Source organism: Petaurus breviceps, unplaced genomic scaffold (genome assembly GCF_028583685.1).
Source record: "Petaurus breviceps papuanus isolate PSGF00001 unplaced genomic scaffold, PetGlider_PUasm1.0 125, whole genome shotgun sequence".
Lineage (NCBI taxonomy): Eukaryota > Metazoa > Chordata > Mammalia > Diprotodontia > Petauridae > Petaurus > Petaurus breviceps.
Window position 1 is genome coordinate 3,171,420 of NW_027185653.1, and position 25,824 is coordinate 3,197,243.

The window sequence follows — 25,824 nt, forward strand, 5'->3', positions numbered from 1 at the left end:
CAGGAGAGAGAATTTTTAAATTATTGGACTATGTGAAAGCCATGACCAAAGTAAGAACCTAAAAATAATCTTCCAGGAAGTTCTAAAAGAAAACTGCCCTGATGTTTTAGAACCAGGGGGCAAAATAGAGTTTGAAAGAATCCACCAATCACCTCCTGAAAAAGATACCAAAAAGAAAACTACTAGGAATATTATAGCCAGTTTCTAGAATTCCCAGATTAGGGAGAGAATATTACAAGCAGCGAGGAAGATATAATTTGAATATTGTGGAAACACAATCAGGATAACCCAGGATCTGGCAGCTTCTACACTGAGGGATCAAAGGGCTTGGAATATGATATTCCAGAGGTCAAAGGAGCTGAGATTAAAACTAAGAGTCAACTACCCAGCAAAACTGAGCATCGTGTTTCAGGGCAAAATATGGACATTCAGTGGAATAGAGGGCTTTCAAGCATTCTTGATTAAAAAACTAAATTGTGAAGGGTTGATTTGTTTATAACTTTTCATATTCTGTTATGTGTCTATTGTCCTTAGACTGACTCATAAACACCATTTGAATCAGTTAACCATAAAAGTATCTGAATTTATGAACCCTCCTTTCCTATATGATTTAATTTGGGACTGCCTTCTTCAGATAGAACCCAGTACTCCAGCCTGTTCTCAATCTTGGCTCTGACTAAGCTTACTCTACTCCTCTCTCCAGTTAGTGCAGAAAGGTAGAATGCATTAACTCTAAATTCAATATGATTCATTGTAATTGTATTAATTCTTAATTTGGGCAAAACAGCGCACAATGCAACATGGATAAAAAAACAAAAATTATTTTAAAAATTGCCCTCATGGAGTTTATATTCTATTGAAAAATATGCAGAATATATCCAGGTAATAATAATTCAAATTAATTTGAGGGAAGTTCAAGAACTAGTAACTGAATGTGTCAAGGAAGATATTCTGGAGAAGACTAATCCATAGCTGAATTAAAAAAAATAGTAATTTTAAAAGTAAGACTGTTGAAAGGCAGAAATAATGTCAGATTTCATTACAGAAATGAAAGATAGTGTGTGGAAAGGACTGGAAGTAAGAAATGGAATCTCTAGTAGGGCTAACAGATAATAATAACTTCAACTAGAACACAGATTAAAAGAATGAATATTGTGTAAGTAACACTGGAAGATAGGTTAAAGCTAGATTGATGAGGACTGTGAACCTCTTTTATCTGATAGCTTCAGATAGCCCTTTGATGATATTTGGATTAAGGAAGTTATATGAAAAGACATATACCTTTTGGTTGTCAGTCATGAGGAGGAGGTATTGGAGAGGGGGAAAGGTAATGTCAAAGAAATCAATTAGAAGGCTATTGCAATTATTAAGGTAAGATGAAGTGTCAGTTAGGATGGTGACTAGGGGTGTATAAAGAAAGAGTTAGATGCAAGAGATAATGTGAAGAAAGTTGTACAGTCATAACAACAGATTATATGTGGTGGCTGAAGGAGATGGAAGAGTCAAGGGTGATTAAATTCCTTGCCTTCTCAAGGAGGGGAAAGGAGAGGGAAGAAGGGAGAGAATTTGGAATTCAATTTTTTTAATTGCTCTATAAATGTACATGTAACTGGAAAATGTTAAACAAAATAAATAAAAAGTAATTTTAAAAAAGTAACTAGGAAGATTGTGTTTTCCTCAATAGCAAGTGTGAAAGACGTTAGGAAAAGACTGTCAGATCTATTTTGGACTTATTGAATTTGAGCAAATGGGAAACCAAGGAGGAGATTTCCAACTGACAGAGATATAAGTTGAGGAGACTAATTAGATCTGGAGAAATAAATTTGGTAGAAATATGCATAAGAAACGCAGAGGAACAGGTAAAACTATCAAGGCAGACAGTATAGGGATAGAAGAGGAGGAGGCATTCAGAGTCAAGACAAAGAAGATATGAGTTACCATAGGTGAACAAGAATGAGGAGAATGGATTCAAAATAATATACAGAAAATTATATATTTTTTAAATATGTATATTTTTTTTCTTAGAATCTGCTGAGGCTTAACATGTCCATTTCAATGTCCATCTAGAACACATGACTTCCTAATGCATATTAGTTTGAAAGTGATGTTCAATATAGGTCACCAAAAAGCATGTGGGAAGGTTATATTATTTATAATCTTTCAAAGGCTCTACTGCTAGAAATAATGATTGTCATTCCGAAGTATGTAATATCCTGAGGCTTACATATGATGCTATGAAAGGTAAGGAAAAAAGCAGGATATTTATGTGTGTGATTTACATACATATATACATGCATACATACATACACACATATTCATTCTTGCATGAATTTATTTAGTAATGTAGGGTCAAGATCAAGGTTCAGGAAAAGGAAAGGCTCTTGCTTGAAATGGATGGAATAATTATAGTATAAGGAAGCAAAAGCTGAACTAGTCAAACTGCTATTGTTGCTGTTGTTTTCTCTACCAATAAGAATGGATTTAGAAAAAAAATGTTTAGAGAAGTGAGGAGATGTGAGTATCAAGCTCTACTAAATTTAATCACATCTTGAGTTCAGGGCAAACTACACCCCTCCACCTCCATTAATTATAAGTAACTTGATATTATGATTACTGAATTGCTTTTTGCAATCTGAAAAATCTTGTAGAATGGGTGAAGTTTTAAGTGATATGAGACAAGAAAATGTCTCATCTTTTCAAACCATCAGCCAATTAACTACAAGCATTCACTGGAAACATTAGAGACTATATAACTAAAGAGGTGGTTTGTGAGCACTTGGAAAGAGAAGCAAGGATCTCTTCAGTTCAATATGGTTTTTCCTTGAATGAGTCATGCCAAACTAGCCTCAGGGTTGCTAGATTGCCACCTGCAATAGAACGTCAATAATGAAGCATAATTAGATTTCAACGAGGCATGTGCTACTTTCTTAAGCAGTCTTTATAGAAAAATTAGAGGGATGTGACCTAGATGATTTTCGAGTTAAATATGATCACAACTGATTGAATTACAAGCACAAAGCAGTGTTAGCTAATGGATCAGTGTCAGCTTGGAGAAATATCACTAATGAAATCTCTGCCTTTGAATCTAGCTTTTTAAACATTTATTAATCTAAGTTTATAAAGTATCAATAGAATTAGACACTCAAAGTAGCAAACAAATTTTAAATGGCAATTGATAAACATGCAAATCTCTATATATTAATAATATTTATTTCAAAATTAACAAAACATGTCCTGCTTCTTTTAGTAGCCACTAATGATATTTCACTTTAATGTTGTTGGGGTTTTATATGTATCTTTGCTGTTAATTATTTTTTACATGGTTATAGATATGTATTTTTTTCAGATTTTTTCACATGGACACTTCATAATTCTGCTTCATTTTTATAAGACATTTTAATAGTAACATTTCATTAAATTTTTGTATGTTTTACTTGTATCTCCACAACCACTGGATATAAGTTATTTCTAAATTTTACTGAACAAAGAAACAAAAATTTCTACAATGAATGGAATTCAGAACTATCAGTTAGCCAGCTAAGAAGACCCAGCAGGCATTGTGTGTCTTTAAAACTTACAAACAAATTTTATATGAACATCTGGTAGAAATATTTTTCTTTTATGTTAGTAGTACTCAGAAATATTTTTTAGCCCTTAATGATTTAATTAGTTTACGTAAAAAAGATAGTTAATGAAATTAGAAAATGAAATTTATACATCAAAAGGTAAAGCAATCTAAAAGATAAAATAGAAGGAAAACGCAATTGGACATGTTATAATGATCTATAATGACTTCAATTTTTTATCAAATTATACTATTTTTAGTAAAAGAAATATTATGTTATTTAATCTTTGAATGCAATCTAACAATATTTTATAATTTTGCTTTGTTCCAGGTATTATTTAACAAATTATTATAGTGACTGCATATATTTTGATCATTTTTTTCATGGTGAATCTTTTTATTGCATTATGATCTATAAAAGAGTATTTGAAATGTTTTCCTACTTAATTTATCATAGCTTTTTGTACTGTTGTGATATAGTGATGACCCACAATTCTCAAAAGCTAAAAAAGTAGAGAACATTCTCTAAAAGGTTGCAAAATGCTGGAAAATAATGAAATATATTATTTGTTTTCTGAGGAGGAGTTCAAACAATTTAATAGGAATATATCACCAGAAAATTGACCATTTGTTGAAGAATCCTTTTGTTATAGCAACCCAGGAAATAAAGAAACACTATACAAGTTTACTTTTTCCTTCTGATTTTGAAGTGAGATGGACAGTGTATCAGAATGGAACACACAAGAATTATTCAAGCTTAAAATAATCTATAAATATTAACTTGTCTGTTAGAACTATAAAATCATAAGTCCTGTTATGTCTCATGCGAAACTGAAATAACTTTAAGAATGGAATGATAGGGAAAGCATCAGTAATAGATGGAGTAGGTTTATGGTGGAGGTAATGGAATTTTGAGGGTATCAAGGAATATATTCTTTTTTTAATTAATTAATTAATTTTTAATCAAATGCTTTAATAAGTTCTAGTTCACACCTTTCATTTCCAGAAGATTTTGAGTTACTAATTTTCTTCCCATTTTCCCCCTATCCTCCACCCCAAAATAGCAATCCCACTAGATATCCCCTCCTCCAATCTGTTCTCTTCCATATCTTCTCCCATACCCCCTCCGACTCTCCAGTAGGGCATGGTGGATCTTTATGCCCCGGTTCCTGTATATTCAAGGAATATATTCTTAAACTACATAATCAAAACTGTAGAATGTCAGAACCTCTAAGCAATAAAAGTTGCAGGTGACCCAATTGGAAATGGAGGGATACAATATGTGTGTAACTGAAGCTACAACATATAACTGATGGTATCTCTTGTGCAACAAATGGTGAAACATAGTGGCTGAACAAGTTGTGGTATATGATTGTGATGGAATACTACTGCTCTATTAGAAATGATGATGTCTCTCCAGAGCAGTCTGCAGCCTCAGATGTCCCTCCTGACACCTGGATGGGATCTGATGGCCCTCATTCTAGCAGGGCCCTGTCAATAAGAAGAGGCAGTGGGGCACCTCAGGGGATGGATGGGGCACAAAACCATCAGTCTATGTTGACAGATCTTGGAGCTAGAATGGGGGGACACTGCGGAGTGGGGTTGGGGGGGCAGCAAATCATGTCCAGCCTAGGAAACTGCCCAGTTGCTGTTGTTTTAGGCCTCAGGCCTGGGTCTCACCATGCCTGGTGTGAAGCTGACCACCCAAGCATATTTCAGGATGGTGTTGCATGAGGCCAAGTACCTCAGCTTTGCCTGAGCTACTTATGGTCTACAAGCAGAAGACCTACAAGGGGCAGTCATAACACAGTGGCCAAACCAGCACAAGATCCTCTTCCTGGACTGTATCCCTCTTTTCCACAACACCATGGCACTAGTGCTGGAGGTGGCCCTCACCTTGATTGATTCATGGTATAAAGATAACAGCTATGTGATCCTTGGTTATTATCAATCTAATGAAAATGTAAAGGATGCCAGTCCAAACCAGGTTGCTAATAAGGTGGCTTCCAGAATTGCAAAGGGCTTCAATGACACCATACACATGAAGGTAGACAATTTGAAGTTTGCAATGGAGTACATGGAACCCAGGATTCATATGTATGAGCATCATGAAAAAAAAAAAAACTGGCAGGGAAGAGATTCATGATCCACACAGTGATTATAGTGAAGACTGGCCAGAAGCCCAGAGGATCTTGGCATTTCTCTTTGACAGCAGGTCCTATAAAACTCTTGCCAATAGGGAGGCTACGTGGCTCAGTGAATACAGCACCGTCCCTGGAGTCAGGAGGATGTGGGTTCGGATCCAGCTTCAGACACTTAATAACCTCATAAACTAGCCATGTGACCTTGGTCAAGTCACTTAACCACAATTGCCCTCCCCCAAAAAAGCAAAAAATAAAATAAAAACCTTGTCAATTTTGATAACCATTTGTATGACATCCAAAATAATTGGACAAATCCAGAGATCAATTCACCTAAGTCAAGCAAGGATTCCAAGGACAGATTTATGGGCATTTCCACTATACTTAAGAAGAAAAATACATACATACATACATACATACATACATACATACATATATATGTGTGTATATATATATATATATTTTTTAAGCAATTGGGGTTAAGTAACTTGCTCAAGGTTACATGGCCATTTATTTCTGGGTGTGGTGCTAAGTATCTGAGCCTGGATTTGATCCCCAGGTCATCCCGACACTGGAGCCAATGCTCTTACTCGCTGAGCCACCTGGCTGCCCCTAAGCAATTGGGTTTAAGTGACTTGCTCAAGGTTATGCGGCCAGGTGTTTCTTGGTGGGTGCTAAGTTTCTGAGCCCGGATTTGATCCCCAGGTCATCCCGACACTGGAGCCGGTATTCTTACTTGCTGTGCTACCTAGCCACCCCTACATATATTTTTTAATGTAAATAAAATAAAATCTCATACTTTGTATGGAAATAAAATAGCTTTAAGAAATGGCATGTGGGCCAAAAAAAGGCATTGTGTCTAACTGGCCATTTTTTTAAAGCAAAGATCTCTAGAAGGGATACAACTGTGAAGTTGAGCTGATGCTGTGAATTCTTTCCCAGTTGTATGTTTCTTTGTCAAAATTAAAGCAATTTCTGTTTGTCCAAGATTGTTCCAATTAAAGAATTTTAACTAACATTTTATATTCTTGAGGGAATACTTTTTAAGACTTGTGAACTATCTTTCTCAAAACAACAAATCTTACCCTTTTAATATGTGTTTTGGGGAGATATTTCTGAGTCGATATTGTTAATGCAGTATTTGGAGAAGGTCTGGAAATCTACAGTGGATGCCTTGGTACCAAACCAACTATCCCAGAAAACTATTTGTGCAAATAGTCATCTCTGTTAAAGAAGCTGAGTTTGTTTAGGTTGATTAGACTGTACCACTTAAAGCAATATTGTGTTCAAAAAGCCATAGTGAGAAGAAAATTGCTATTGTCTAAGCAATGTTTATATTTGAGGGTAGAACCAATGAGTGTGTCACAAGAACTCAGCTTCCAGTCCACAGAGTTTCATAGTATCACTCAAATAGACATATCTAAAACCCAGAAATAGAGGGATGAAAAATATTATTGTGTTAGTATTCAATGCAGATGCAGGCTCTGTATTTTGGACAACTGAAACCATTCCTAGTTCTTGACTCTTGCATAATCACCTAAATACTTCTTAAAGATGTCTTTAAAATAACTGCCATTGCTTTTGTATTTAGAGGAAAACTCTTTCATTCATAAAACTGAACAAGGGAATGAATGTATCTTTTTTATTCGTTCCTTTGGTGGTTTCTAACAAAATCTGACAAAAGAAATGGAACTTTTTATAGCACCACTGCATTTGTTGTCCCTTTCTCTGTTAATTATTTTGTATATTTTCAGTGTTCTCTACCTTTCCTACTGTCTGTCTCTTTCCTCTTGTTACATTGAGAAAACTTGTGACAATTGGATGAACCTAACAAACTTGTAAAGGATTCTCTTTGCAGCATCCAGTATTTTACTCTGAAAAGCAAAAATCAGTAATTTGGGCTTTTATGTTTAAGTAGCATGCTTTAGTCCATGACCTTGTGAGATTATAGATTTAGACCTGGAGAACGCCTTAAGAATCTGCTCGTACAAACCCTCATTTTCGCAAGTGACAAAACTGATGTCTAGGAATGTTAAGCTACTTGCCAAAAGTCACATGGATAGTAATTGGCAAACCCAGAATCATGGAGCACAAATTTAAAACTCTTTTCTGCTTTTGTATATCATAATTGCCCTTTTCTCCTTTTTCTCCCCTTCCTTCTCTCAGATTTTTCATTCCACAAATAATTTTCCTAAAAAGTACATTGTAGTTATAAAGCTCTCTGCATGCATTATCTTCTTTGAAACTCAAATAACTGTGAAGTTGACTGAGCAATTGGCATGACCCTCAGTTTGTAAATGAAGAAAAAGGTTTTCAAAGATGTTGAGTATTTTATTTACCCATGGTCACAGAAAGTTATTGAGTGTAGCAAAGTTTGGACTCAAATCTGATCTCTTAACTCCTTGTTCAGTGGTCTTTCTCTTATACCATGCTCTCTAAAGCTATGAAATATATTTCATGTGGGGAACAATTATAAACTTTCTTGATAATAAAATTTTTTGAAGCAATAAAAAGCAATTATAACTTCAATGATTTTTAGAAATAAAAACTGGAAAAATTGTACAAAATAATAAGTAGTGAAATGAGAAGAATCAAAAGAACATTATATACAGTAAGAGCAATATTGCTTTAAGAATGAATGAGTGAGGGGCGGCCAGGTAGCACAGCAAGTAAGAGCACCGGCTCCAGTTTTGAGAAGACCTGGAGATCGAATACCGGGCTCAGACACTTAGCACCCACCCAGAAACACCTGGCCGTGTAACCTCGAGCAAGTTACTTAATCCCAATTGCTTAGGGGTGGCCAGGTGGCTCAGCGAGTAAGAGCACCAGCTCCAGTGTTGAGAAGACCTGGAGATCAAATCCTGGGCTCAGACACTCAGCACCACACCCAGAAATAACTGACCTTGTAACCTTGAGCAAGTTACTTAACCCCAATTGCTTAAAAAAAAAAATGAATGAATGAGTGAATAAATTATCTTGTCTATTTTAAATACCCAAATTAACTAAAATGAACATATGAAGAAAGACACTATCTGAATCCAGAGAAAGACTGGATAAATAGATGTATGCATAGCATATACGTACATACATGAATACACACACATAAAGACACACACACAAACTTTTGCCTCTAAGTTATCTCTAGGGCAGGGGGCAGGGGAGAGGAGGAGGAAAGAATAAAAAAGAAAACAATTACTTCATATTGTTGTTGTATATTTGAAAGGAATAGCAAGTTGTGCAAAGTAGATATGCCATTACATGTACAATTGTCTTTTGTTGTTTTATGTTAAGAAAATGCTTGTTTTATTCTATAAATAAAAAAGCTATATAAACAAAAAAGTGAGCTTATTGATTATTGAAAAGTTATCTAGAGAAAATACAGCTCCCACTTTGATATCTATTTTAGAGAAATGATCATTTTTTTTTCAAATGCTTTATTAACTTCTGTTTTACATCACTCATTTCCTCCAGATTTGGAGTTACAAATTTTCTCCCCGTTTTTCCACTACCTACAACCCCAAAAATTGCAGTCCCAAAGGATATGCTATCCTCCAATCTGCTCTCTCCCATATCTTCTCTCATACCCCTTCAATGTTTCCAATAGGGCATGATGGATCTCTATGCCCCAGTGGATGTATATCTTATTTCCCGATTACTTGTAAAATAGTTTTAATAATAATAATATATATATATATTAAACATTAGATTTTAAAACTTTGAATTCCAGATTCATTCCCTTCCTCCTTTATCACCCACCCTTACTGGGAAGATAAGCAATTCAGTATAGGTTTTATATGTGTAACTATGCAAAATATTACCATAGAAGATATATGGTAAAAGACTGAGTGTATTACCCTCCCTCCTATCCAACCTCCCACTTGTTCTATTCTCTACTTTGATCCTGTCCCTTTTCAAAAGTGGGTGCTTCCAGCTTTGCTCCCACCACCAGCCTACCCTCCTTTCAATCACCGCCCTCTCATCACCTTCCCCCCTACTCTCCTGCAGGGTGAGATACCCTATTTAGTGTGTATGCCATCCCCTCCCCCCCGAGCCAAAATCAATGAGAATAATGTTGACCCATTACCTTTTGACTTCCTGTTCTTCCCCTCCATTGTAACCATTTTCCCTTGCCTCTTCTATATGAGATAGTTTACCCCATTCTGTTTCTCTTCATCTCCTTTCATTATGTACTTCTCTCACCTCTTTATTTCACCTTTTAAGTATCATCGCTTCCTATTAAAATGGTCCTTTGCCTTCTATCTAAGTATACCTGTAAACATTTATACACACATTTACATATGTTTTCATATGCCCATATACCCTCCTATACACACACACACACACATATATATATATATATATATTAATATTCCCTTCAACTATTTTCATATTGAGAAAAGATTCATCAATTTCAGTTACTGTTATTTGAGGTAGGAATGTAAATAGTTCAACTTTGATTTGTTGCTTATGATTTCTTTTCCATGTTTACCTTCTCATCCTTCTCTAGCTTACTGTATCTGGATGCCAAATTTTCTATTCCACTCTGGTTTTTTCATCAAGAATGCTTGAAAGTTCTCTATTTTACTGAATAGCCACATTCTTGCATGAAACATGATACTAAGTTTATCTGGGTAGGTGATTCTTGGTTTTAATCCCAGATCCTTTGACTTCTGGAAAATCACATTCCAAGTCCTTTGATCCCTCAGTATAGAAGCTGCCAGATCCTGTGTTATCATGATTGTGTTTCCACAATGTTCAAATTGTTTCTTCCTGCTGCTTGTAATATTATTTCCTTGATCTGGGAATTTCAGAAACTGGCTAAAATATTCCTAGGAGTTTTATTTTTGTGATCTTTTTCAGGAGGTGATCGATGGATTCTTTAAAGCTCTATCTTGTCCTTTGGTTCTAAAACATCAGGGCAGTTTTCCTTCAGAATTTCTTGGAGGATGATTTCTAGATTCTTTCTTTGATCAAGGCTTTCAGGTAGTCCGATAATTTTTGAAATATCTCTCCTGCATATATTTTCTAGGTCAGTGGTTTTTCCAATGAGATATTTTACATTGCCTTCTATTCTTTCATTTGTATGGATCTGTTTGACCACATCTTGATTTCTCATAAAGTTACTAGCTTCCATTTGCTCCAATCTAATTCTGAGGGAATGAATCTCCTCATTGAGCTTTTGAGATTCTTTTTTTCCATCTAGCAAATTTGGCTTTGTAAGGCATTCTTCTCCTCATTGCCTTTTGGAGCCTCTTTTGCCATTTGAGTTAGTCTATTTATTAAGGTGTTGTTTTCCTCAGTAAGGCTGTTAACTATTGTTTCATAATTTTATTGCATCGTTTGCTTTACTTTTCCCAAATTTTCCTCCACTTCTCTTATTTCCTTGTTATGGTCCTCTATGCCCTGTAACAAGCTCATATTTTTATTTGAAGATTTTGGTGCAGGTGTTCTGACTTCACTGCCTTCCTCCTGTTCCATGCTTTGATCATTTTTGTCACCAAAATAGGAGTTTAAGGTTGGGGTACTATGTTTATATTGCTTTCTTTGCCTGATCATTTCACCACTCAGTTACTTGACCACTCAGATTTTTGTCACAGTAGAGCTCTGCCACCGGATAGGGGAGCTTTGTCCCAAATGCTGGGGTTTTATCATCTGCCAAAGGTATTAGTTGGGTGCCCTCTCTTATGCTCCACATTCTCTGAGAAGCTGGTCACACACCCCAGGACCTACACCCTAGACCACAATCCATATCCAAGCAGGTTAAAGCAAGAGTGATTACCCCTCAGACAGGTCACTTGGTTCCCCTACACTCTGCAGGCCAGGAGCTGAAGTTGCCAGGTGGGGGCAGCTGTATGGCCCCCTCAGCTGCTTCTTGTGCTGCGGGCAAAAGCCAAGGTACTCCCAACTATTGGATCCCAAAGTCCACACTGCATTGACATCTCACTTTGTCCTTAGCATCTATGTGTTGATAATTCTGGAAACCATCGCAGCAGCTGGTGATCTGAATTCTGTCCTGTGGTTGGCCAGGCTGCCCTGGGGTTAAAACCTCTGACTAGAGTGGTATAAGGTTTATGGGAATTAAAGATCTTCCATGCCCCATTTGACTTGCTGAAGTAGCAGGAAGGGGTGGAGCAAGAGGAAGCTAGAGTTCCTTCAGTACTGGAAGTGGCAGCAGCAGCAGCAGAGGCAGGAGCAGTGGTAGTGTCCAAGATGGACGCAAAGGTGTGAACCTCTTTTTTTTTTTTGAGCCAGCCAGTATTTCTGCCAAGGAGTCCTGCTGAGGACTGCCAGGGACTGGAAATGTGGGGGCCTGAAACTGCTTGGAGCACCCTTGCTTGATGCTGAGCAGTTGCTGTGAGTGGGGAGAGGAGGACCTTTGCCTGAGATAGTATGTTCTGGTTTAAAATCTTGAAAATGTAGGTGTTTACTACAGTACTACATTAACTACATGTGCCAACTTCATAACTATTCTGATGGCTTTGACTTTCTGGTTCTGGGACTCAGTTATTTGGTATTTTAATAAATGTTCTATCTTTATCCCTCATATAGAGAGCCTGGTATATTATATGATTAATAACCACATCAGCATATTAATAATTGCCATAGGGATTGTGAATATTGCATTGTTGATATATTTGGCGACGAGGATGGGGTTAAAAAATGTGCAGGGCTCTATTTGGAAGCAGGGGGCTTTTAGAGGGAGATATGGCTATCCCAGGATGGGAGGATTTGCCTTATTCCTCTCTAGCCAGAGAATGGGCCAAAAGCAGTGTCCTGTGAAAACTGGGAACCAAGGACAAAAGAGGGAGAACCTGGAGATTTGGAAAGATGTTTGCAAGGAATACCCATAGAACCAGGCAAATAACAGGCAGGACTGTGCATGACAGGCTGGGTCCTGCTAATAAGTTATTGCCTTATGTGTAAAAGTAGGGATAAGCTGCTGGAGGAAAGAGCTCTGATGTCTAGGGAGTCGGCTGGTTTGCCTGTGTATTCTTCTCTGTCACAGCATTCAGAAGAACAAACTGGAGGTACTCAGGTAATCGAGGAACAAGCTACTGGTCATGAAGCTAAAATGAAGCAAAAAATTAGCAAAAGGAATGTGCATGCAGCTTTTATACAGGCTGGGCAGAGTTGCCCCCAACAGCTGCCAGGAGAATGTGTATGAGGAGAATGGAACAAGGTTAGATGAGGAGTCTTCTTATGTAGAAGTTCTCCCCATATGAAGAAGAATACAGGAGAACTTCCAGGGCCAAACAGACTCCAGGAAGATAACTGAGGATTTCCCTCAACAGGAGATCACTGATATATTGAGAAGATTCACCCAAAGAATGGGAGATTCTTTAATGTCTTGGATAGTAAGAATCACTGGTGAAGGTGCTGGAGGAATAACACTGGACAGTGAGGACTGTTTAAAATTCATAAGTATCAGTCAAATCCTTTTGTAGACCAGGCTTTTAGGGACCACCATATTCAAGGAGGCCTCGACAGAACTAATCTGTTAGCTTAAACTGCAGAGGGATGCAGAAAGCAATATCCTACTGACTCTATGTGGCCTAGTGGAGACAGACCCTGGTACTCAGTTTGGGACTGTATGAGAAAGTTAAGGGAGAGATAATGAAAACTACTATCATGGTTGGAGATGCAAATGCATATCATGAAACCCCCCTGGAGTTCCTCATAGAAATATCATAGTGAAGATGACTCCTCCTGCTTATAAACACCTAATTCTGACTCTATTAATTGGAGAAATAGGACACCCTCTTTCAGAGTTGCTGAATAAGATTTCACAATTAAGTGACCTAGGGGAATGGGAAAAAGACAAATTGCCTCAAGAGAGAAGAATAAACAGCCAGAGGATACAGAGACAAAATAGACCAACAAGAAGGGAACTGTTTACTGCTCTATTGAGAGCAGGGGTGGACTTTAGGAGAATAGATGGTATTCCAACTGAAGAGCTGCATAAGCTGTACCAAGAAAAGGTACTTAGCATTAGAATGAAGAGGGAAGCAGGAACCACCCCTGCAGGTATTTCTGAATCTGAATCTTTGTATCCAAGTTTGCCCCACCTTCAGGGGGAATAGGAGATAGGCCAAGCCCCAGCCCAGATAAAAGAAATATGCAGAAGAGATTGCAGACCCCATATTGGTTTAAATATATATTGGAAGAATGGGTCAACTACTGTGACTAGGGCAGTGTTTGATACTGGGGCTGAGGCCACCCTTATCTATGGAAACCCTGATAAATTTAAACATGGAATTCCTATTATCATCACAAGTCTAGGAGGGGATGAAATGTCAGCCAGACAAGTTAAAATAACAATGAAATTTGGGCAATTATCTAAGAAAGTATATACTGTGGTTGTTGTACCCATTCCTAAATACATCATTGGAATAGATATATTGAGAGGGATGACTCTGAATTTAGCTGAAGGAAGATGGAATAATCTTATCTAGCCAGTAAGAAAATCAGATGAGACATGGAGAATGACTGTGGATTATACATATTTGAATAATGTGACTTCTCCTTTCTATGCTGCTGTTTCAGATACCATTACCTTAATAGAAAGAATGCAGAAATATGATGGGACTTGGTATGCAGTTATGGACTTGGTTAATGCCTTCTTCACCATACCAATAGACCCTAAACAATGGGACCAGTTTTCTTTCACCTGGCAGGGGAGACAATATACTTTCATCCACTTGCCCCAAGGGTATCTACATAGCCCCACTATTTGTCACAGGATTGTGACTGAATTGTTGGATGAATTAAAGCTACCTGGTGTACAGCTTACCAACTACATTGATGATATCATGATACAGGGAAAAGATGCAAAAGAAGTGGAGAATAGTTTGACCCTTCTAATTGATCATATGAAAAGTAAAGGGTGGGAAATTAACCCTGAAAAGGTTCAAGAACAGCTCAAAATATTAAATTCTGGATTATACAATGGAACAAGGGACTACGAGAGATCCTTCCACAAGCCCGACAAAATATTCAGGATTTTCCTACCTCTACCAATAAGAAGGACCCCCAAAAGATCAAAGGATTTTTTGGATACTGGAGGCACCACATTGCACATTTGGGATAGATTTTGAAACCTTTATTTATAGTTACTAGGAAGAAATATGAATTCAAGTGGGGACTTGAGCAGAGTAAAGCTTTTGAAGCAACCAAGGCTGCCATACAATTAGCCCTAGATTTGTGGCCCATGCAAAATGGTCCACAATGGAAACCAGATTATGTTACAAAGCCTGCAGACATTATATCACATGGGAGGGATAACACTGTGACTATTGTTTATTCTGGAGAAGAATTACAAAATTGTACCCTTACCTCATATATTCTACTGTGAGTGAAGCTACAATAGTCTGGTTATTGTCTCTGTGTTTCTTCTTGGCTTTTTGTCTGTTCACCTTATTGCTATATTTGTTTCCACAGGCTTGGTACCCTCCACCTGTAGATGCCTGATAGGTTAAGCTAGATGTCACCCCCAGTCTGCAACTGTGCTGTGTCACCCCTGGACCTGGAAACAAGCACATTAAGAATTGACCTCCCAAATGGGATCCTTTAGGACAGAAACAGCTCTACATCCAATTTCAGCAGCAAGTAGACGTGGAAGAAGAGACCTTTCCACCTGACTCCAAGATTTTGGGGCCCCATTAGTTGGGGGGGGGAATGATGGGGAGATTGAGCTCAAGTCCCACCATAAAATATTGTTTTCTGTGTTTATTGTGTGCTATCTTTGTTATAGGATATATATATATATACATATATATATATATGTATATATATTTATAGATGGATGGATGGATAGATAGATAGATAGATAGATAGATAGATAGATAGATAGATAGATAGATGTAGTTATTGTTATATAGTGTTGTAAAATTCTGTTGACACCAGTTATTCCTAATTTATTTTTGCCAAGTAAGGGACATGAAAGATCTTGCGGCCAAATGTAAGGGTTATGGGATTTAAAGACCTTCCTTGCTTCATTTGACTTGCTGATGTAGCAGGAAGGGGTGGAGCTAGAGGAATCATAAGCCAAGCTAGAGTTCCTGCGGTGACTGGCAGTGGCAGCAGCAGCAGCAGGGGCAGGAGTAGTGGTAGTGGCTGAGGGGGAGGCAGAAGCATGAACCCCTTTTTTTTTTTGAACCAGCCAGAATTTCTGCTAAGGAGTCCTGCTGAGGACTGCCAGGGACGGGAATTGTGGGGTACCAGAACTGCTGGGAGCATGCTTCCTGATGCTGAGCAGTTGCTGTGAGTGGGGAGAGGAGGACCTTTGCCTGAGGTAGTCTGTTCTGTTTTAAAGGCTTGAGAATGTGGGTGTTTACTACATTAACTACATGTGCCAACTTCATAACTACTCTGATGGCTTTGACTTTCTGGTTTTGGGATTCAGTTTTTTTAAATAAATGTTCTAGCTTTATCCCCCATATAGAGAGCCTGGTATATTATGTGATGAATAACCACATCAGTGTATTTATAATTGTCATAGGCATTGTGAATATTGCATTGGTGATCCATGCAGGGCTGGGGTTGAGTCCCAGAGCGGGGATTCCTGCTGGCCTGCCAGGCTGTCCTCATCAGGAGTTTAGCTTCTCTGTTTCATTTTGTGGGTTCTGTAGCTCCAAAGTTTGTTCAGAATCACCTTTTTATATCAATTGGGGAAGGTGGAAGCCAGAGACCTGCGAGAGTCCTGTTTCTACCTGCCATATTGACTCCACCTCCCCCCAAATGATCATTTCTATCTATATTAATAACCTATTATTAAATTAGGATTAAAATTTTCCATTCCTAGTTTCTCATTCAGAAATCACCCCCTATAGGTTCTACAGTCAGTCTCAGAAGCATATTGCTGATGAATGAGATTGCTCAAATACATGGAGCACATGCTTTTTTATTTTGGGTGGGACTCCACTCAAGGAGAAGACCTTAAAAAGAGAATTTTATCTAAGTGTAACTCTTAGCTCACCATTTTTCATTGTTCATTCACTGGAGAGAGATGAATAGTTTACCCAGAGAGCTGGAAGCTTCTGAGCCTCAAAGGTCTCAGCAGGATGAGCCACAGGCTTTCCGTTCACTTTCTCATCTACCCTTTAATTGATTGTTAATCAAACTTGATTTCCACCCTCAGGTACATAGCTTTTTTTCAAAGACCTTTAAAGCATTCAGTTTTCATCTGGAGCATCTTTGGTTTATGAGAGAAAGCCAGTGTCCTCTAATAATTATATGCTAATTGTAAGTAATAAACTGATTATTAGTTACCCAGAAATTATGTGTCTTGAACTTTTCATTTGTCATACATGAAAAAAAAATTAAATATAAATAGAAGATGATAAATTGCAGAAGTAAATGTAAAAATCTATTGTGGGTTTATTAAAGAAAGAGATAGAGAACAGAAGAGATACACAATTTCATATCAAAAGGATAGTGGATTGCATATTCAATTCAACTAATATTTATAGAAGGCTTACTAAATGGAAATATGAAATAATAATCTATTGCAGAAACTCCCAAAAGCTAATGTAATCTTGTAGTGAAATAACAGAAGAAATACTTATTAAAATTAAAGGTGACAAATAAAAGTAAGTTGTGATGATGCCAGCCAATTGGGTAATGGCTGAATAAGTTGCAGCATATGATTTTGATTGATTAATATTGTACTCTAAGAGATGAACATGTTCATTTTTAGTGAAGCATGGATAGACTTGCATGAAATAATGAAGAATGAATTGAGGAGAAACAAGAAAATGTTGTATACAGTAATAGCAAAAGTGTGTTTTTATTTTAAGAGCATTGAATTATTATAATTACCCAAATTAACTATAAAGGGCCTATAAGACAGACACTATCTGCATTCAGAGAATGAACTGATAAATAGAAGTATGTATGGAATGATTTTAAATATACATGCATATTTGTTTCTAAAGTTAGCCATCTTTAGGGGAGGAAAGTTGAAAACAAGAAAAAAATGGGGAGAAAGAAAAAAAAGAAATTTATATGATCATTTTGTTTTATATTGAAAGGAATGGCAAGTTGTACATAATAGATTTGCAGTTTCATATGAAATCCTATTTATTTTTATTCCAATATATTATGGAAATGAATGTTTTATTTCATTAATTAAAAATAAATAAAACTTAAGGAGTTAAAGCCTCCTTGTATTTAACTCTAATCCAAACTGTATGAGGACAGGACCATATTTGACTGGAATTATGTTATTTTCCACAATGTTTTAATGGTAATGTTAAGACCCCTTTTTTATTGGCAAGTAAACAGGTACTTAGCATTAGTACCTAACCAAACCACTGTGAAAGAAACAGAAGGCATGAACCTCTGTTCCTGACATAACAGGAAGAGGTTTGCTGAAAGAGGAAGTAGCTAATGCTGTGTATATAAGAAAAGCCCCAGAGAGTCACAGTCAGAATTTTCCTGGCACAAGAATCTGGAGGCAGAGAAGCTACAGAAGAGAGAATCAAGAACTGAACAAGGATTTCCTGAGAATTTGTGGTGGTAGTGGAGATTCTTCTGAATAGGAGCCCAGGACCCTTCCCCCCAGCCCCCCCCCCCCACGCTGGATAAGGTGATTCTCATTTTTTGGATGAACTGCAGAAGAATGAAGAAGCATGACGAGGGTGCAGGCACTTTGTCTGTTTGTGGCTTGATTGAGCCTTGAATTCCCAGAAGCAGAAATTGTGAAGGATTTAAAATGGACTGCACCCTTTGAACTTCAGTGTGGAGCAGAACCTACCCAGAGAGCTGGACAAGGAACTGGGAGCTGCCTGCTATTGAACCCAGGTGACAGTCTGGTGAATCCAGATAGAATATGGGACCTTGGAAGGGAATCCAGGGAATCTGAGAACCGGTCCCAAGTCTCTGTGGGTACTGAGTAATGATGAAATTGTAGTTTACTAGTGACCTAGGGGTGGAAAGTTTGTGTATTTTCTAATGTAATTTACTTAGTGATTAATGATACTTAGTAACTGATTGCTAAATAAGTGAATGATTGAGCTAATTTAATGTGTCCCATGAGTGGAAGACTTTGACTATTGTACTTTGAGATGATTGTTCTTTGTTCTAAATATTGTGACCACTTTGGTGAAAACTATGTGACCATTTTAATAAAAACCTCTTGGGAATACTATCTTGTGATTTTCTGTGATAAGTTGTAATATTTTGAATACTGTACTTGATTTTCTGTGAATGTTTTGCTTTGATGTGGAATAAGTAGAGTGTTCACTATATTGTGTAATCAGAACCTTAAATGCTGTTCACAGTAGCATTCTTTTGGAAAGCTGATCATTCACGGCATTATAAGTGTCTAGCATTTCCACAAGTATTAAAAAATATTAGATTTTTCATTTGAGTGTGACTTGGTTTGACTGTGTTTTCTTCTTATGACAAGTGAAAGAAAGGTATTGATAAGCTAGAGTGTTTCCCAAGGACAATTAACAAGATACTGTAGTGACTAGAAACTACATCATGCAATGAATTACAGAATGAATAAGGTTTAGCCTGGAAAACATAAAACTTAAAGAGGAAATTGTATTTTAACTTTTGAAGGTCCGTCATATGAAAGAGAAATTAGAAATGTTTTATTTGACATCGTAGAGTGGGAAGAACACTTTCTCTGGAGAAGTACTGCATCTGATGCTTATTAACTTTATGATTTTTGCCAAGTTATTTAATCTCCAAGGGCCTCAGTTTCCTCTTCTGTAAAATGACTACATGACCTTAGAGGTCCCTTCCTGCTCTATAGCTATGATACAAAGAATCTGTAGGACAGCCATAAATTTAATGTATAGAAGATGAAAATTTTGACTTGATTTAAAAGTAAATTTCTCAACAATAAAAATTATACACATATGAAATGGATTGCCTTTCTGGACATGATGTGGTTGATGATTGAGAAGTAGAAGTTGTCTTAGAGACCATCTAATCCCAACCCTCTCATAGTACAGATAAGGAACTGAGAACCAATGAGTTCCAGTGACATACCAGGGATTACACAGGGAGTAAGAGAAAGAAGAGTGGAAGGTTCCGGTTTCACTGACTTTCAGTTCATGACTCTTTGCATTACGTCATGGTGCATTTAGATCTTCAGACAAAAGCTACAATGACCACTCTTCATGGATTTTATAGAAGAGATTCCTGCTTCAGATGTGCCTCATGTGAGATAATGTATGCAAAGTCCCTAGAAAACATTGAAGCATTAGGTAAATGACATCTATGGTGATGAGTATGATAGTGATGGAGGTTGGACTAGAAGACTCCTGAAACCTGATACTGAAATTTGATGATTTCATGGTGATTAATTGGATGACTCTCTTGGAGGTGTCCCAGAGTAAGAGTGTGGGAAATAATGTGAGATAGTTTACAAACCTTTGAGTTCTGAACATGTAAGTGATCAGCCCTATGTTTAGTACACATTTACAAAGCACTTGAGATGAACAAGAACCATTAAGTAGACAAGTTACATGAAAATTAATTTAAATTATTAGCTTTCACACAGTGTAAAAGATGTTAAAATACATTGCAAAGCTCATTTCTCATGGTGTGACTCAACCTGATTTTTTCAAAGGGTTTAAAAGGCTTCTTTATGTTGAAAGGAGGATCCTCTCACCTTATGTCATTATTTCAAATGAAATGGAGAGAGGGAAAGAAGATGAGAAAGTTACTAGAATCAAATATATCTAGCCATTTTAAATGAAAATAAGTGTTAGATCATTTTTGCATATGCTTATCTCAAAAACCTGTTATTCTTTAAAACTCTATTCTTGGGCATTTTGTAGTGGAATTCAAATAAGATTGGATATAAATATTGAATAACTCATTATTAGCAAATGATTAAAAATTAGTTCTATTTATACTTGGTAAAATGTTTTGGTCAGCTTAATGCTGCATAATGTATCGAACTCAATAAAAATGTGTGCTACTGGCAATAAGTGTTTTCTTCCATAACACTACAGGTATATTTGTATATGTCTAAAGAAATATTTTGGTAAGCTTGAAAGGAGTTCTATAGACAAAGACACCTTGAAGAGAATCTCTCCATTGTAGATTCCTTGACTCAGACAGCAAGGATTTTTTCAACGGGAAGCCAAAGACCCTCCAGTTTACTAATGATTTCAGATTTAAGTCTAATTTTTGACTTGTATTTTCTGATTATCAAGGACTGCATTCATTACTCTAAAGAGTCAGAACATCCATCTAGTCTAATTTATAATTGCTAGACACTTTCTAGTCAGTATCCATTTAGAAACTATTCTTTCAACAAATCAGAAAGTGGTCTCTGGGTTCAACGACCCACTCCTAATATGCTCAACCCAAAATTTCTTTTGCTCTCCCAGGAAAATGTTTTATTAGAAGAATAGCAAAATAAGAGATATTTTGTGCAAGGGTCAACATCATTGCATTCTCCTAGATTGGGTACCTTCCTTGTCTTTCATATTTTAATACTGTAGATAATCTTTGCATGATTTAAGGAACTATTAGAGATAAAAACTGATATATCTATAGCTTTCTAAGGATACATGCTGTTTTCCAGTCCTATATAAAAAAATAGAATTTACTAAATGACTAAATAATTGTAGGTTTCCACTGCTGAAGAATAAAGAGGTGATGTTGCTACCAATACTGCTTCCTATTACCTTCAAATCACCAAATCCTTTAGGTGGTTGGGGTGCCAAGCCTCAGTCTTTCTTGGGATATGAGACTAGAACAGCCTCTAACTACTACTGCTGATGAGGTACAGGCTCTGGGAACCCCCTTTAACTCTCTTTGAATCTTCCCACTTGAGGCATTTGCCTGAGGACATAACCCTTTCATTATAGCTCTGCTCAAATCTCTGTTTCTAGCCTAGCCCTCCATTGTCCATCTACCTCCCACCCTTGATCCTCCCAAAATATTTATGCCCAAATCTGCTGCCCTTAAACTAGCTTATCCCTCCATTGTCTGTCAACAGGTAGCCTCCAGCTATTTCCCACCCTTAATCTCTCATTATTGGAGTCTGACTTCATTTAACTCTTCCTGAAGACCCTCCCCAATTCTTCCTCTAGAGCATCCCTAGAATTCTCCCACAGCCTTTCTGCATATAAGCTTCATCTTACCTCCATGAGCTAGCCAAGAATTATCTAGCACAGACTTCCTGTATGTCATATTATTCTGCCCCACTTGTCCAATGCAAGTGTTACAGATATCAAGGCTCCTTAAGAGTCTACCCATTATGGTGAACGCTTAATAAACTTTGCTTTATTTTGGCTGAGAGAAGACTTGAATAGAATTTATTTGGCAGGACCAGGCATGTTGCCATGTTGGGGTCTTGTACACTTTTAAAACTTAAACCTCAACATTTTATAGCTCCCTGACCTCTACATTGCTATCTGTGGGGGGCTGTCAATTTTTGCTTTTTCACCACTTTTTACACTCTGTTAATGCTTCAGACATTATCAATTAGTTGGCCCTCAGGCGCCATAGAAATTCCAAGTAGGTAGAAACCTACCACATATAAAGAGTAGAGCAGACAAGGACATTGTGAGAAAGAATGATATTGATTTGTATTGGCCAAATTGTGCTTGGGACTAGAGAAATACACAACAAGCCTCTCCTGCTTGCCATTGTAATTGGTCTTCTTGACCTTGTCTCAGGAAAGCTCCATCCTTTCTCTAAGTTTTCTGAAGTGGAAATTGTCAAGTTGTAATTTGACTCTTGTTAGAATTTTCATGGCTCATCTATTATACCACTCCATTTCTCTTCCTTCCATTGGGAACCATTCTTAACCCCTCCAATCCTCCATGTTGTCATTCTCAATTCTTCCTTCTCTCTAACCTCACCCCATATCTAATGAATTCCCAAAGTCTGTCATTTCTACCTTTGTTGAAGGTAGATGGCATATATGTCACCTTCTTTCCTCTGATGCCTCCATCACCCTGGTGGAGGTCTCCTCAAATTTCTTTCCATTCCAGCCCATTCTCCACTTAGCTATCAATTTATTTTCCTAAAGCTCAAGTATGACAACATCATACCTGTATTCAATGAACTCCAATGTCTCCTTATTGTTTCTGGGATTACATATAAATTCCTAATTGATTTATAAATACCTCTATAACCTGACACCTTCATAGCTTTATACTTTATACTTCCCCACAGTCTCTGTGAACCAGTCAGATTTGCTTCCTTGTGATTCCTCATACCTGGCACTTCATTTCCACATTTCTAGCATTTTTATTGTTTCTCTCTCATTCCTGGATCTTTCTCCTTTTTCATCCTCACCTCCTGGATTCCTTGGTTTCCTTCAAGTCTTAGATAAAGTCTTACCTCCTGCAACAAATCTCTCCTGATCCCTTTAATGCTAATAAATGTATCTACTGATCATTTTTTCTATATTGTTTGTTCATAGATTTTTGCATATGGCTTCCACTATTAGCCACTGAGTTCCTTTAAAGCAGGGGTTGTTTTTTGCCGTTCTTTGTATCTGCAGAGCTTAGTATGGCGCCTGGCACATAAAAGATGCTAAATAAATGCTAGGTGATTCATTAAATGATTGAGTGCCTGAGAGAAGTGAATGTGAAAATGGGGAGGTGAAAACCTGACCTTGGGTCAGGCTATTAGGAAAAGTTCATAAGAAAGAGAAACTGGCTTCAATTAACCTAGGGATATAAGCCTACCCACATATACATTGTGCCAAGGGAAGAGGGCTAGGTTTGGAATCTGAGCAGTTAGTATTCAAAACCTCACTATATCCTTCAACAAACTATTTAACCTGTTGACCTTCATTTCCCCTATTTTTCACCCCAGATCCACTCCCTTTCAATATATATCTCTCAAGCTCTTTCTTGCAGGGGGAGTGGAACATTAGATGTAGAAGAAAGGGAGATTGGGAGGGACAAATATAAATGACCTCAAATCCTTGTATACAATACAATACAATCAATAGCGTCACTAGAGTAAGTGACCTTTGGTAACCAATTTCAAACCCTAAGTTTACTGTCCCCTTTAGAGGAAGCTAAGCTAGTCTGAACTGGGCCCAGGGTTCTAAGGTTTGCATTTCATATGTCATTGCAGATGGTACTCATAAAAAAAACCTTTTTAAAAAGGGCTATTGTTATCCTCTTTTTATGCATGAGGAAACTCATATCACAAGGCTAAGGGGCTTGTTCAGGGTCACATTATAAATATTTGTGAGAGGATTCAAACTCATGTTTTTCTGACTCCCAATTGATAGGTCTGTGCATTTGTACCAACTATTTGTATCATAGAACCCTATGGCAGGACTGTCTTCATGACTGGCAATGACTGAAAAAATCTACTGCATGGTACCCAATTGTTTGGTGAAGGGCCTTTGAAATTTAGTCTAAGTGGACCTCAGATAAAGGCAGCTGGATCTCTCAGTATATAGAGCATTAAATTTGCAGTTAAAAAGTTACTGGGTTTAAATCCATCCTTAGACATTTTCTTAGCTATTCAATCTTGTGCAATTCACTGAATCTTTCTGTATCTCTGTTTCCTCATCTGTAAAATAGGGATGAAATGCCCATGGCCACATATACTAAGCCCCTGTATGTAATAAGTTTGGAAAATTACTGAATTCTTCCTGAACTCAAACTTGCTTAACCAGGAGCCCCTCTCTTGTGAGAAACAGACCTGGCCATACTTCCTGATAAGATGTCAGAATGATCCTGGACATCTGGGTCCCACAATAAATCAGGGCAAGGACTATACAACTGTCCAGACCAAGGCCTGGCTACAATGGATGTGCTTATCTACCATTGTCAGACTAACTTTGTTTCCCACACTGATTTTTACCAATTTTTTATTTTAAATGTTCCCCCTTTCCCGATGGTCAGGCAGCTTTCCTAAGGTTTCCTTGGGAGACTGTCGCTGGCCAGCTTAATAAACTGATGCTCAGAATAATTGAGTAGGCTTGGGTTCTTTTTCTCTACTTGTCCATTTCAGGGATAATAATAATACCACCTATCTCCCAGGATTATTGTGAAAATAAAATGAGATCATATTTATAGAAATGCTTTGTTTACCATAGTGCTTCATAAATGCTAGTCATTGTTATCATTGTAATTATTCAGTCTATCACCATGCCACCCTAATTTTTTTTTTTTTACTGTTTATGGCCTGATGAAGAGGCAAAGTCTTTGAGAATCCAAGGTTACCTCTATGCAAAATGACGCATCAGAAATGAGGTTTAATGGAGAGCTCTAAATGCAGAAAATGTGGTTGAGGTGTCAAATCATGACATTTCAAAAAAAGGTTTTCTGAAGATATAATATATATATAATATGTTATATCAATACATAATAATACCTTATATATGATATAATACATTATATCATATATAACATATATATATCCTAAAAATATAAAATAATGATAATATCATATAATCTAAAATGCATAAGGGTAAGAAACCAAAACTTTTTTGGTCTGTGACACATTTAAAAATGCTTATAATTTGATAATTTGTTTTTTGGGAAGATCTAACTAGGTAATGTATGTAAAGCACTTTGGAAACTTTGCATCACTACACAAATGTAAATTGTTATTATCGTTGTTATAATTTGATGCCATGAACTTAATCTGTTATTCAAAGAGGGCCAATTTTGTGCAAGAAAAGGGCAATTATTGAAGTCACAGGGATCATATGAAGAGGCAGTATGATATAGGGAATAGATAGCGATGAGAGATCCCCCTCAAAGTTCTCCTCCAAGATTCACTTCTGACTTTGCAGGTAATCTCTGTCATGACACAGAAATCTCCACCCCCGTAAACTCTGCCCCAGATTGGTTAGTTCCTCCCAGAGCGCCCCCTTTAAGGAGAATGTCTTCCTGACTCTCTAAACTTTGTCTACCATGTCCCTGTGCAAATATTATCCTTTTAAATGTTGTCTTCTCCCATCAGAATGAATGCTCTTTGAGAGAAGATGTTATTTTTCTCTTTGTATCTATATTCCCAGTTCTTAGCACAGTGACTATTTTTTTAAGTGTATAATAAATGTTTGTTTGTTTTCTTTGTTACCTAGTGAAAATCACTTAAATTTTCAGACAAATCTAAAAGACTAATTTTTAGAGTAGGCTATAGCATGCGTTTGATAGAGAAAACATT

The 25,824-nt window shown here is 37.0% G+C and overlaps 1 pseudogene; it reads left to right on the forward strand.

Moving 5' to 3' along the window:
- The first annotated feature begins 5,246 nt into the window (after nt 1-5,246).
- On the forward strand, nt 5,247-5,800 carry LOC138163190 (ER membrane protein complex subunit 8 pseudogene; annotated as a pseudogene).
- Nucleotides 5,801-25,824: the final 20,024 nt, after the last annotated feature.